This window comes from Anabrus simplex, chromosome 2 (genome assembly GCF_040414725.1).
Source record: "Anabrus simplex isolate iqAnaSimp1 chromosome 2, ASM4041472v1, whole genome shotgun sequence".
Classification (NCBI taxonomy): Eukaryota; Metazoa; Arthropoda; class Insecta; order Orthoptera; family Tettigoniidae; genus Anabrus; species Anabrus simplex.
Window position 1 is genome coordinate 1,025,702,522 of NC_090266.1, and position 13,401 is coordinate 1,025,715,922.

At 39.6% G+C, this 13,401-nt stretch overlaps 1 protein-coding gene across 2 annotated transcripts in view; it reads left to right on the top strand.

Annotated features, from left to right (window-relative positions):
- The window catches only part of tos (Exonuclease tos), a 136,304-nt gene that overhangs the window by 53,266 nt on the left and 69,637 nt on the right, over positions 1-13,401 (top strand). The gene's annotated exons all lie outside the window — the stretch shown is intronic.

The window sequence follows — 13,401 nt, forward strand, 5'->3', positions numbered from 1 at the left end:
TTTTTAGCTGCAGAACGTTTGAGGCTAGCTGTTATAACAAAAATACCTAACTTGCCAACCTCCACCCCAAGGCCGCATTCCTAGCCAGTCAGTCACACTCAGCCATTCCTCTCACTCTTTTGTCTTTGTCAATATGCTTATTACTACCTGTCCGGCAGAGCTGATCATGTGAACTGGGAGTGTTTCCCTGTCCAGGCAGTCAAGTAAGTGATCGCGGTAATAAGTATCGTCCATCTGTTGTATTGTCGACAAGTACCAGTATTCTGTCTTCACTTTTCATTCTTGTTTCTCAATTAAGTTTTCTTGTGTAGGTCGATCTTTACATTATGGAGGAACATGGGAGTTATATGGCTGGATTTAAACTCAAAGTGATAAAATATGCTGATGAACATAGTAACAGAGCTGCGGTCGAGAATTCAGTGTGACTGAGTTTAATGTTCGCTACTGGAGTAAACAGAAAGCTGTGCTAGAAACCACCAACCGAACACTTAAGGCATTCAGAGGGCTGAAAACTCGTAGTTTCCTGAGCTGGAAGATGCGTTGCTTCATTAACTTGCAGAGTTGCAAAATGATGGCTTTAGTATCTCGCACGAGATGCTACATTTCAAAGCGTGCGAATTAGCGATTAAAGGATTTATCAGCTGTTCGGATCTGAAAGTGAGCCGGGGTTGGATCCGTAGTTTCAAGACACAAAAGGGATTGTGTCTGCGGAGGTAAACTTCCCTCTGTCAGAGAATGCCTAGTGATTTCAGCGACAAAATCATATATTTTTATTGCCATGTGATAACAATGCGGAAGAAAAACACTTGCCTTTTATCTCAAATTGGCAATGCAGACCAAACCCCGATAAACTTTGACCTGCCATGCAACACCACCAACAAGAAGGGAGACTCTAGCGTACTTGTACGTACAACTGGGTGTGAAAAACAGCATTGCACTGTCAATGCTAGCAATAACCGCCGACGGAAGAAAATTGCCACCGTACATTATTTTCAAAAGAAAAACGGTGGCTAAAGCAAAGTTTCCCAAAAGCATTCATGTACGTGTTCATGAGAAAGGATGGATGGATACAGCTCTTTGTCCAGAACTGGCTCCATACAGTGTGGAGAGCACGGCCAGGGCACTGCTTCGACGCCCAGCAATTCTAGTGTGGGACAGTTTCTGCGGACACTTGGTGGAAGAGAGGAAGAAACATCTTCAGGGAACGAAAACGGATTTTGTTGTAATTCCTGGTAGACTCCCACATTTACAGCCCTTAGATGTTTCTGTCGACAAGCCCTTCATCCACAACATTCGTAAATTGTACTCCAAATGGATGGCAGGAGAGGAGCATGAGCTGACACCAGCAGGCAAAATAAAGAGGCTGTCAGTTGAACCCGTGTGTGATTGGGTTATGCGGGCATGGGTTATGGTGTCGACAGATGTTATTGTGAAGAGTTTCTTGAAGACGGACATTGCAAACGTGTTGAACAGAAGTCAGGATGATGCAGTATGGGATGGTGGCCAGAATGATGCACGCGGGAATAGCTTGGAGACTAAAGGCAGTAACAGTGAATAGGGTAAGTATGCCAGTTGTCTTGTTTCAATAGCCTAATGCACATATCATGCACCGAAAATGTTCATACTTATTTTTTGTCAAAAAAGTGCGAGTTATATGCGAGCAAATACAGTATATACATCAAATGTCTATGTATATATATGTTTCGAGAATTAATATTCATGGATCATGAAGGGCATTGGAACTGTGAAGGGCATTAAGATGCCACACCGCAATAACATGAGATAATTGTCAGCCAGCTCAATTTTAGTACCATATATGAACTCTTTACAGGACACGGGACATAACATGAATAATATTAATGTTTGAATTTTTAATATATTTTTATTGTATTATTTTTATCCAGTTTTATGTTAGGACACAATTTTTTTTAAATAAGGTCTTTAAATGCATTTGATTTTAATTCTATAAGCTAAAGAAGAGAATATTGATTAATAATAATGATGATATTTGCTTTACATCCCACTAACTACTTTTACAGTTTTCGTAGGTGCCGAGGTGCCAGAATTTAGTCCCGCAGGAGTTCTTTTATGTGCCAGTAAATCTACCAAAACGAGGCTGACGTATTTGAGCACCTTCAAATACCACTGGACTGAACCAGGATCGAACCTGCCAAGTTGGGGTCAGAAAGCCAGCACCTCAACCATCTGAGCCACTCAGTCCAGCGGGAGAAGAATATTAATTCTCGAAACATGCACTTATTCATACCGTATATACTCTTGCATTAGACCCCTCCCTGGCGTTTTGAGACGAAGAAAATAAATTTTTAAAATCTTGCATACAAGACCCCCCAACGTAATTCGTCAGAAAAGAACGATGATTCCACTTCGAAGCGGGTAAAAGTCTTATTGAAGCTCTGATGACAGTGCACCAATTTGTGATTAGTTTCGTCCGTACGACCCACGTAATGAAAACTCGTCGAAATCATGCGGTACATCTGTGTTTCGTCGTAAAGAAATGTCCGCCTCCGTAGCATAGACCTACTGCAGGTCTGATGACGTTGCACAAATAGGTGAATAGTTTTCTGTCCGACCTGTGCATTGCAAGCATGCATCAATCATGCTATATGGCTGTGTTTTGTAGTTAAGAATGTCCGCCAACATAATGGTTAGCACAATTAACTGCCGTTCCTGGGAGTTCGATTTCCGGTACCGTACTGCCAGAGATTTACAAATGGCAGGAAGGCTGATTGCAGTAAAAATTGTACATGTAACTCTCCTCCACTGGGGGCATGTCTAAAAGAAGAGCTGCACCCCCTTGGGATGAGGAAACGAGATTACTTTAGTTGAGAAATATTCACAGTTGTTGCTATTAAAATAGCGGGCAAGATCATTAACAAAGTAATCGTTTAATATCTTGTGACTCAGACCAATATAGGTAATTTTTTTTAGAGAAGTAAGTTTAAAACATGATAAAAACTATCCAATTATAACAATTTTTTTCGCCAATGTTCGTAACTAATAATAATAATAATAATAATAATAATAATATTGATTTTATATCCCTAACTTACTTTTAACAATTTTCCGAGACTCCAAACAAAACATACTAGGGTATGCTTTAATTTAAAAATGGAGACAATGAATGTACGAAATTAAACATTATGATAATAAAATACATTACCGTCACACCTGTAGATATCCATAAATGCAGCAAACATTCCTGTTGTTTATTTTTATTCTTTCTGTTGTGGAATTTTTGGCACTATCCGGGTGATAGCATACCTAACCTAAACAATGCCGTCTCTCTTATCTTATTTACAGCTGTTTAGGTAGATCCTGATGTGATAAATGTAGTGAACAAGCATGAAATAAACTTAAAAGTAAGGGCCTGGCTTTCAACAGCCGCAGTTATTGAAAGAATGCATCCAGTCACTATGCATTATATTTGGAAGTACAACTCGTAACAAACGCTAGTTATCAGCTGGTTGTTTGGCACGTTTTCTACAGCATGGCTTTATTCGGAAGGAGAGACTTCTGCGACACGAACACCAACTGGTAATATCAGAGAACATCTTGAGAAACCATTTGGGAATAGATTCACACTGTTTTGACTCTATAGTCTGGAATGAGACTATTTTTATAAGGTTCAAAAAGATGGGACCTCGAATGCTCTAGATTGCAGTGCATGGCTGACGAGATGGCAGTGAAACACCGGTAGCAGGGAAGTTGGCGGCGCAATACGATAACATTGACCTGTGAATTCAAACTTTCTGATCATTGCATGAAGTTTACATTGTGAACTTCCATGTTTCGGGCATGCTGATTCCGGAACTGAAGTTTTTTGTGCAAATTCAAAATGAAAATTTAATAAATTTGCAGCACGCGCATATGCAAGATTACTATTATCGCATGTAAAGAACGCGTCTTATTATTTTCACCCATCTGAACACTCCTACCTTATGAACATAATATAATGATATGTAGTATATTGTGTTAACAGATCTGTAGAAAAACACAGCCAAATGGACTAAAATTTACCACGCATTAAGCCTCATAACGTACTGAGAATGGTAAGTCTACGGTTTCATTTTTTTTTTTTTTTTGCTAGGGGCTTTACGTCGCACCGACACAGATAGGTCTTATGGCGACGGTGGGATAGGAAAGGCCTAGGAGTTGGAAGGAAGCGGCCGTGGCCTTAATTAAGGTACAGCCCCAGCATTTGCCTGGTGTGAAAATGGGAGACCACGGAAAACCATTTTCAGGGCTGCCGATAGTGGGATTCGAACCTACTATCTCCCGGATGCAAGCTCACAGCCGCGCGCCTCTACGCGCACGGCCAACTCGCCCGGTGGTTTCAATTTTATAATGTCCTACCTTAGTATAAGAAACGTCTTTGCCTTGCTTTTCGTGTGTGAGTAGTAGTTGGACCTTCTGTCTTTAGTAACCAGCAGTAATCTGCCAGCATGTTTTTGTCCCATTTCCCTTGATATCTGCATTCTATTTCCTGTAGATCCTGATGGAATCTTTCTCCTTGCTCTTCGCTCAGCATTCCTAGGTTCTCAGGGAAATAGTCCAGACGTGAATGTAACATGTACACTTTCAAGCTCATTTTGCAGCCTAAATCTTGGAAAGTAACAAGCCATCCATCCACTATTTGCTTGTAGTCTGAATCCTTTGTGTTTCCAAGAAAGTTTTTGACCACATTCCAGAATGCTGTCCATGCCGATCGCTCTGCAGCACACACAATGTCTTCAAAATTAGCATCAGAAAGAAGTTTTCTAATATCTGGACCTATGAAAATACCTGCCTTGATTTTGGAATTACTGATGCCTGGGAATCGATAACACAAGTACTGACAGCATTCACCTTCATTGTTTGGACCCTTAACGAATTGCTTCATAAGCCCTAGTTTGATATGAGGGGGGAGGTAACAGTACAGTAGAAATCCGTTATAGCGAGAATTCATAACGGCGAAAAATTTACTCTCTATAGCGGATTGTCGTTATATCCGATTTTTGTATAAAAGCCCGGAAACCCCCCATATACATTAAAATCGGTATGAAACGGCAGTAAGTTTGTTCAAAACTTGCGTTTCCGCAGATGATATCCGCACCGGTTTACTTGTTTGTTATTTTTCGAAATATGATACTACGTGAAAGTGTATGTTCAATTTCATTCTGAAAAAATATAGTACCCTATTTCTCCGAATCCAAGATGAACCCCACTTTTTTCTTCAAAAAATTTAAATCAGGCTCAAAAAGTGTAAAATCATATGAATGCCTTTGTTGTACAGTAGGCGTATGCATTTTTTGGTGGCTACACAATTATTCTTTATTTCCGCGGGTTTAAGGACCATTAACTTAAAATTGGCATCATAATACCGAAGAGAACCCGTTGAAAATTTGCTGGCAATACCTGTTCCATGCGTCTCTACAACACGACGATCCATCAGGAAATTATTCTTGCTGTCTATAAAACTGTTACTTTTACTCAGCGTCAGATATAACCGGCTACCGTTACATGCACGTCTCGCTAGGCGGGTTCGGCCAAATTCAGCGACTAGCAATATATAGGCCTAATCGCGGACGTTGAAAGTCAACGAACGAGTTTTTTGCACCACGGTATGGCCATTCCGCCCTTGCGTTTTTCATGCACATACCTCACAATTTCATCTTCGACTTCTTTAAAGCATCCTTGTTGCGGACCACTGAATGCATTTTTTGTACAGTATGCATTTTTTTAGCTCTTTGTCTTCACGCTAACGCCAAATATTAGCTTTAGTTAGGCCTATGCCGTATTTTCTTGCGGCTGCACAATTATTCTACATTTACGAGTGTTTAATAACCATTAACTTACAGTAAAATTGGCATCATAATATCGACTAGAACCCGTTGAAAGTTTACTGGCAATACCTTTTCCACGTATCTTTACAATACGACTATCCATCACGAAAATATTCCTGCTATCTATAAAACTTAATTTTACTAAGCGTCAAGTACAATAGACGCGTTATAACTCTGCCATTGAGTAGCCATGGCCTTTCTAAAAATTCAAAGGCTCGCATGTTTTGATGCCATTCTGAAGATTTGAGAAACGTTTTTGTAGAAGCTAATAGAACGCCGTACTCTTCACTATTTCCTGAGATCCAGTGACGTTACACACATGCACTGTACAACCGGTTGTCGCGGATAGCGATGTAGTAAAGAGCCGGCCGTTTATTGTCAATGAGTTTTGTGCGCGTGTGTAAAGAAGGAGCGTGGTTACCGCAGTAGTTGCTAGTGGTATCCATTAATTTACTGTTAGGCCGCAAGTGCAAGACAACCCTTGAGTTTTCACATGAGATTCTGTGAAAAAGTCTTGGATTCGGAGAAATACAGTATCACTCCAGAGGTTTCTGTGGCAAACACATCAGTTTTCTTCTTCAAACGGCGTCACCTAACGTAACCGTTTATGTATCATGAAAACATATTTGAAACGCATGTAGAGAAATGATAACCTACTCACGAAAAATTGACATATAAATAGCCTTTCCGAAATTTAACTAGACGCGAGAAGATATGAAATATCCTCTGAAATCAGTGATGTACTCTGCCATATCTTGAGGTGTATCACATTCTTACTTAATTTCCATATATAACATTCAAATCAAGATATCGTTTACTTCAGTCATTATTTTTAACAAGTTAACTGCTGCTATCGGCCACGTTATTTATGCATTTATTACGAAAACGCGTTATCCTCTTTCATTTCAAATTTTCTTTAGAGAACAGCAGTCGACGGGTATTAGTAATCAATTCCAACATCGCCTTTGAATGTTGACGAGAGAGCTCGTAAATGCACAAAGTGAGAAAACTATACCGAACCGAAGATGATCGATCACATTTTGTTGCAAACGTTTCAGTTTTCTTATTCAAACGGCGTCACGTACCCAAACTTAACCATACTATACGTATGATGAAAACACTTCAAGCGCCAGTAGAGAAATGATAATCTTCTCGCTATAAATTTTCATAATAGCCTTTCCGTAATTTATCCATACACGAGAAAATATAAACTAACATCTGAAATCAATTAAGCATTCTGCCATATCTCGAGGTGTATCCCATTCTTACTTAATTGCAGGATTTAGCTTCAAAATTAAGCGGTCGTTTAGTCAGCCTTAATTTTTAACGAGTTAACAACCGTTAACGGACACATTATTTACGCATTTATTACGAAAATATGTTCTCTTTTATTTCAGATTTTCTTTATAGAACAGCAGTCGACGGGTATTGCTAATCGACTTCGACATTGCCTTTGAATGTCGACGAGAGTACTCGCTAGTGCACATAGTGAGGAAACGATGCCAAATGTAATCGATCGCATGCAATATTATCGCTGGGATGCATAAATATTGGTAACGGAAAAAATCATGCGCGCTTAATCGCTTGTAATAACAGATGCGTCAGTGATGGGGCTCTCGCTGTAACCAAAGGACGATACACAGTTTAATATAGGAATTTTGAAGGGACAGAAAACAATCGTCGCTATAGCGGAGTTCTCGTTATGTGCCGTACTCGCTATATCGGACTTCTACTGTATTTTGCTCTTGTGAACATGAGGTTCTTGCTTTATGTTTCTCGACCCTACAATCCATTGTCTACGTGGCCATTCTTTTTGAGTCCATTGATGTAACCTTGCTCGACTGTCCCACTCATACAGAAAGCAGGGGTGCTTTGTGTTCCTGGTACTTCAGTTTACACAACAGCATTTCAAGATTTCCATATGTTTCTCGCATAATAACTGAATGAGCAACGGGAATGGGTGCAAGTTTGTTTCCATTGTAAAGAAGGACACGCTTCAAACTGCGCTTGACCGGGCGAGTTGGCCGTGCGCGTAGAGGCGCGCGGCTGTGAGCTTGCATCCGGGAGATAGTAGGTTCGAATCCCACTATCGGCAGCCCTGAAAATGGTTTTCCGTGGTTTCCCATTTTCACACCAGGCAAATGCTGGGGCTGTACCTTAATTAAGGCCACGGCCACTTCCTTCCAACTCCTAAGCCTTACCTATCCCGTCTTCGCCATAAGACCTATCTGTGTCGGTGTGACGTAAAGCCCCTAGCAAAAAAAAAAAAAACTACGCTTGGAGGCGTCAATGAAAAGACTCCAGTCAATAGGGTCATACTGTGGTGCTCCTAGTTTTAAGATAACCTCTGAAATGTTATTGCGGTAAACCTAGGCTCCCTCTTCAGAAAAGCAGGGTGTAAATTCTTGTTTGCTATGTCTGTACTTATAGTACGTCGTCCCAGGTGCCAACATGTTCCTTTCACGAAGTCTAGACTCAAATAACTCAGCAGATTCCTTTGTAAGGCCAAGATCTCAAAGTCATTTAATGCTGTTTGCTTGAACAGTCTCGGTTCTTTTTCAACACATTCAGGGGAGAAATCACAGTCAGAGTTAGTGCCCGACATTTCTGCATCAGATTCAGAAGAGGGACAATCCTGTAAGTGTTCTGGACGCTGTGGTACTGGTGTATCAGGGCCATGAGGAACGGGTAAAATTGCAGATCAAATATTGCTTGGATACACAATGTTACCTTTGTTGCTGCTGTTAAATCCCTTCACATTCACAGAACAGAAGTAGCAGTGAGTACTGTGGTCTGGGGGTTCTCACCACACCATTGGAATACCGAATGGCAATGCAGTTTGCTCACCATTCATCCATTGCTGCAACTGCTCTATACAGGTTCTACAAACCCTATGTGGTGCCAGCTTGTCTTGGTCTCTAAGTTTCAAGCCAAAGTAGGCATAGTAAACCTTCTCACAAACTTGATTATATTGCACCGCTGTCTCATCGGCACAAAACTTCCACATACATAGCAGAATGTATCTGGTCAGACTGTCGCGGATGAAGCACAACTAGAGAATGACGCCACTCAGCCAATACCGCGCGTTGCGGGCTATGTTGTACATAGTTGCCGGCTCTGCACTCTGAGCGTGATAATACAGGACTATGAGATGGCTGAAGGACGTCGAATTAATAAAATAATAAAATAAAAAAATGAAAATTTAAATTAAATCAACACTCTTCTTAACAACGTAAGAAGTGCATTAGTGCATGTGATGAAGTAAACATAATATAGGATTTTTGAGAAAATGTGATGTTATGGGGAAAAATTAACATCGGACCCTGATTCAGGCTGCAGAAGTCATCCTAAAAAGCAATACAGGATGGCGGGAATGAAACCATCACAGTGTAATTCAAAGGAAAGCGGTGATCAGGTTTACTCAGGTTTCTTGTGTTCTAGGCGTACTGCTCAACTGACAGGGACCAATGACTGGCCATTAAGTTATTTTGTATCAGTATTGCATAATATGATAATACGATACCCTTATAGCTTTTCGCTACGGGATCGAGTATGAAGTGAGGCAAATCTTCGTAGCAAGTTTTTACGACTGCATGCTCTTCCTGACGTCGCCTCATCAGAGGAATTAATGAGATGAAATAAATGTTGTGATATGAGTAACTAAAAGTGACTACAGTATATTTACTTTATATGTAGGCCTAAAAAGTCTTATTCACCATTTATTGTCTTTTTACACTTAGAAATACTGCTTTCCAAAGAAAATAACCAGTATAACTCAAAATACATTCATTAGTTTGTTAAGGAATAGTGTAGAATGTTTACATGTATAATTTATAGCTCTTTATAGGCTAGAAGTCGTGTTCACTGCACAAAATTTGAGATTATCGCATATTGGATCCCCCCCGTTTACTTATTTTGATTGTAAAAGTGGGGAAGAAAAAAAGGGGTCTAATACGCAAGTAAATACAGTATTTAGGTATTTGATGTATTAATAAATACACTTGAATTTGAATTGTAGTGACAATGCAGACCTTTAAATGCTTAATAACAGTAACATTAGTACATACGGCTTGAATTGTTTGTGTTTGTTAAGAATGCTGGTGCTTTGATAGATAGTATGGTTCTATATATTAGCTGTTGTGTACTTGTAGTTGTTGGATTAGCTTATGTAACTGCAGCAGCAATGCCATGTAGCGAAGAATACTGGCAACAGTATGTTACTCTTATCCCTGGCACAAACTTCCCAAAATTGTTGAGTAAATAACTATGTGCTATTTACGAAATTCTGATAACTAAAGGCAACATTGTGTTGATACTGAAGTAAAGGATTGAGGTTTGCTGCTGGTTTTGATCGGTCCACCGGTGACCCAAAGGAATATTTTTGCATGTTCCATTTATATCGCTTCGGGTCACCCTGTGTTTGGAATGTTGTGTAGCCTATCTTTTTCACAGTGAATCTCTTAGAATGGTTAATGAGAATGAAGTCTTCAGTGTTGCTGCCTTCATGTTTAATACGGAGAATACCGCCCTTTTCATATCTCGTGTAACCTTCGCCTTTTTATACAGCGCTCTAAGGCAGGGCCTCTCAGGGTGCATGCACTGTGCACGGTGCAAAAGACGACTTCGCTTGGTTGACCAGAGTGCAGACCCCCACTCCTCGATTTGGAGCAATAGCGCTCTCTCTCTCTCTTTCCCCACGCCTCTCTCGCTCACTCCCCATGTCTCCCTCTTCCTCACTTGCTCTGTAGCGCTCCAAATCCGAGCCGAGCTTAGCCGAGTAGCCCAGAGATGAAACGTTGGTCCGAGCCGAGCGGGACCGATGCACTGTGCACAGGAACTCTGCGCCGCTGTTTGCACGCGTGAGATTTTGGGCGTTTGAGAGGCCCTGCTCTAAGGTAAGCAAAAATAAGTTTACAGCCAGAAAAATGCCGCGACATTGCACAGTGTGCACAGCACAGAAAGAAAACTACAGACAACAAAACTAAGAAGGTGATGACATTCTGTGCAGTGTGTCCAGGAGCACCAAAAATATTTATAGAATTCTTCAAGGAAACTTGCATGTAAACGTGCCACTGTCTGTGTAAAATGTAATGGTGCTTGTGTTATGTTTCTTCTCAAAGTCAGTAATTTTACTTGATGGTTTTTCTTAAAAATATAGGCAAGTGGTGTTTCATTTTTGTTCTGTTTAAGCCATTCCGCTACAATGATGGGTACAGCCATCGCCGTGTACTCGAGTCAATTGTGATGTACTTTAGAATTATGTTCCTAGATAGTGGTAGCATGTTTACATGCCAATGTTATTATCCGAAGGCCATTTTGTCAATGTTTATTTTGCTTCAAAATTTGGTCATCTTGTTCATGAAATGAATGCTAAACGGAGCAAGATGTCGTGTAAACATTGCGAGGAGGAATAGGAAAGAATTCTGCAATTTCTTCTGGATAGTTTTGATTAAGATAACTCCGAATTATCTGATAGTTGTTTATAACCTGACCACATCGAGCAATTAGAACTGGAGTTTGGCCAGTAATGTTCCGAAAGGCTATGCGTGTGCAGTTGTTGGGGAGCTAAATACTGTAGTCAGGAGGCGTCTGGGTGATTATGCTACAGAATATGACGTGAGTCAGTTCCTTACTGACACTTTTTATGAGGGAATTTGCAAGGAAACCAATGCCTGTGCAAATAAAATTATGGAAGATACCACCTTTCCTGATTACGCCACTAGAGGACATCCATCTCAAGGTAGCACACCAATGAGACTACAGGGAAGGCACTGGGGTCCATTTTTTTGAAAAAATTGTTCCTACAGCATGTAAGTCAGCCGCAGCAAGGAGATGTAAATTCTGTTGTGAGCGTGGAATCCCGAAGGAATCTTGTTTCGAGTGCAACAAATGAAAAGTTGCCCTCCGCGTGGATGGATGTTTGAAGGTGTACCATACCTTAAAAGACTTCGGTTAATAGTAGTAAGTTAAACTCTAACCCAGAATGTTGTTAGTTTGATGCAGTATGCTTTTGTCACCATTTTAACATCCATAATATAAAATGTAGAAAACATAATCTCATTCCAAGGTACATTTTTCAAAGAAAATATTTGCATGGCAATGGGTTAATCTGTAAATAGTTGTTTGTCCTCTTTGGTGTGTAGGAAATATTGTTTTTAATTTATATACTTTCTCTTTTGCGGTATGATTTTGTTATTAAGCATAATGGGAAAAATTTAACATAGCCCTATCATATGCCCATAACAAAACAGATCAATGAACGAGAAACTAACATTTACTTCTGTGGTCGTTTCTGGGTCATGCACTTGTTGAATTGTAAAACTGTCACAGAAGTAAATACATTAGAATGGCTCCTCAACAATAATGCACACAAGAAGTGCACCTGGATTGTTTTGGATTTCATAGTAGGGACTAACCAAAGTCGCATTTGTCAGGTCACTGGTGACCTGAACTGATAATAACTAAAGACAGCATTGGGTCACTGGTGGGCTGATATGACAAAAATGTAAGTCATCAGAATTCACTCTCACATGGGAATTTATTAATTTGTAAATCAGCTTTACTTGTTTTAAAACTTTTTGTCTGATTAAGTGTTTTTAGAGAGAGAAGTAACCTTGTACTGTGTACTGTTTCATATAAAATGTGCAGTTTGAGTAATAAGTTATGTAATGAGATGTTTTGTATTTATGGTACAAAGGTTAATCGTTTACTTATGATGACAGAAGAATGAATCAGTGTTTTGTCACCAAAACATGAAAGCCATTAAATTATCTAAACATTTACATCTGCTAGTAATATAATTTGCAACATGCTTTGTACAACTTCATTATTCTGACTGGTTTCAGACACCTTAGCCAAGCTGTTTTCTTCCAGAACAAACTAAACAGTTACCATATTCACTCCATGCATAGTTTTTATGGAAGTTAGTGCAAAAAAATGCAGGTGCATGCATTATTCGGTATAAAGTGGTTACTATCCTTGTAATATGTGAATCCTGTCATACTTCAGCGTCGTGTATGTCGTCAGTTACGTAGCTGCAAAAGAGGTTGTCAGTCATGTGTTAAGTATGACTGAGTGCAACAAGTTCTCATTATCACTCATTCGTGGCTAAAGAATAATTTGTTCTATTGAAGATGTAGAGAAAATTTCATATTCCGCAGTGGGAAGAAAGTACATTAACAGTGAATGTTGTATTCGTGACTGGTGGAAAAGCACAATGCAACTTCAAGAAACAATATCGATAATCCAGCTGGTATCAGATCAGAGCACTGCCACATTACTGAAACACTCCGGATTATTGGAAATGACTAACAACAGTGCAATTAAACAGCGAAAGCTATTGCTGTACTGTATTATTGTATGAAATACGGTATTATACAGTACAGTACAGAACAGACAATGAAAGTGTCAGACATACAGTAATACTGTATTTTATATTGAAATCACTAAAAATATAATAAAGAAAAAGATAATTAAACTTACAGTACAGTACTGCATTGTTCTGTATTGATAGCCTACATTATTCCATAGTAGCAGGAAGCATAAAATAATTTTCTAT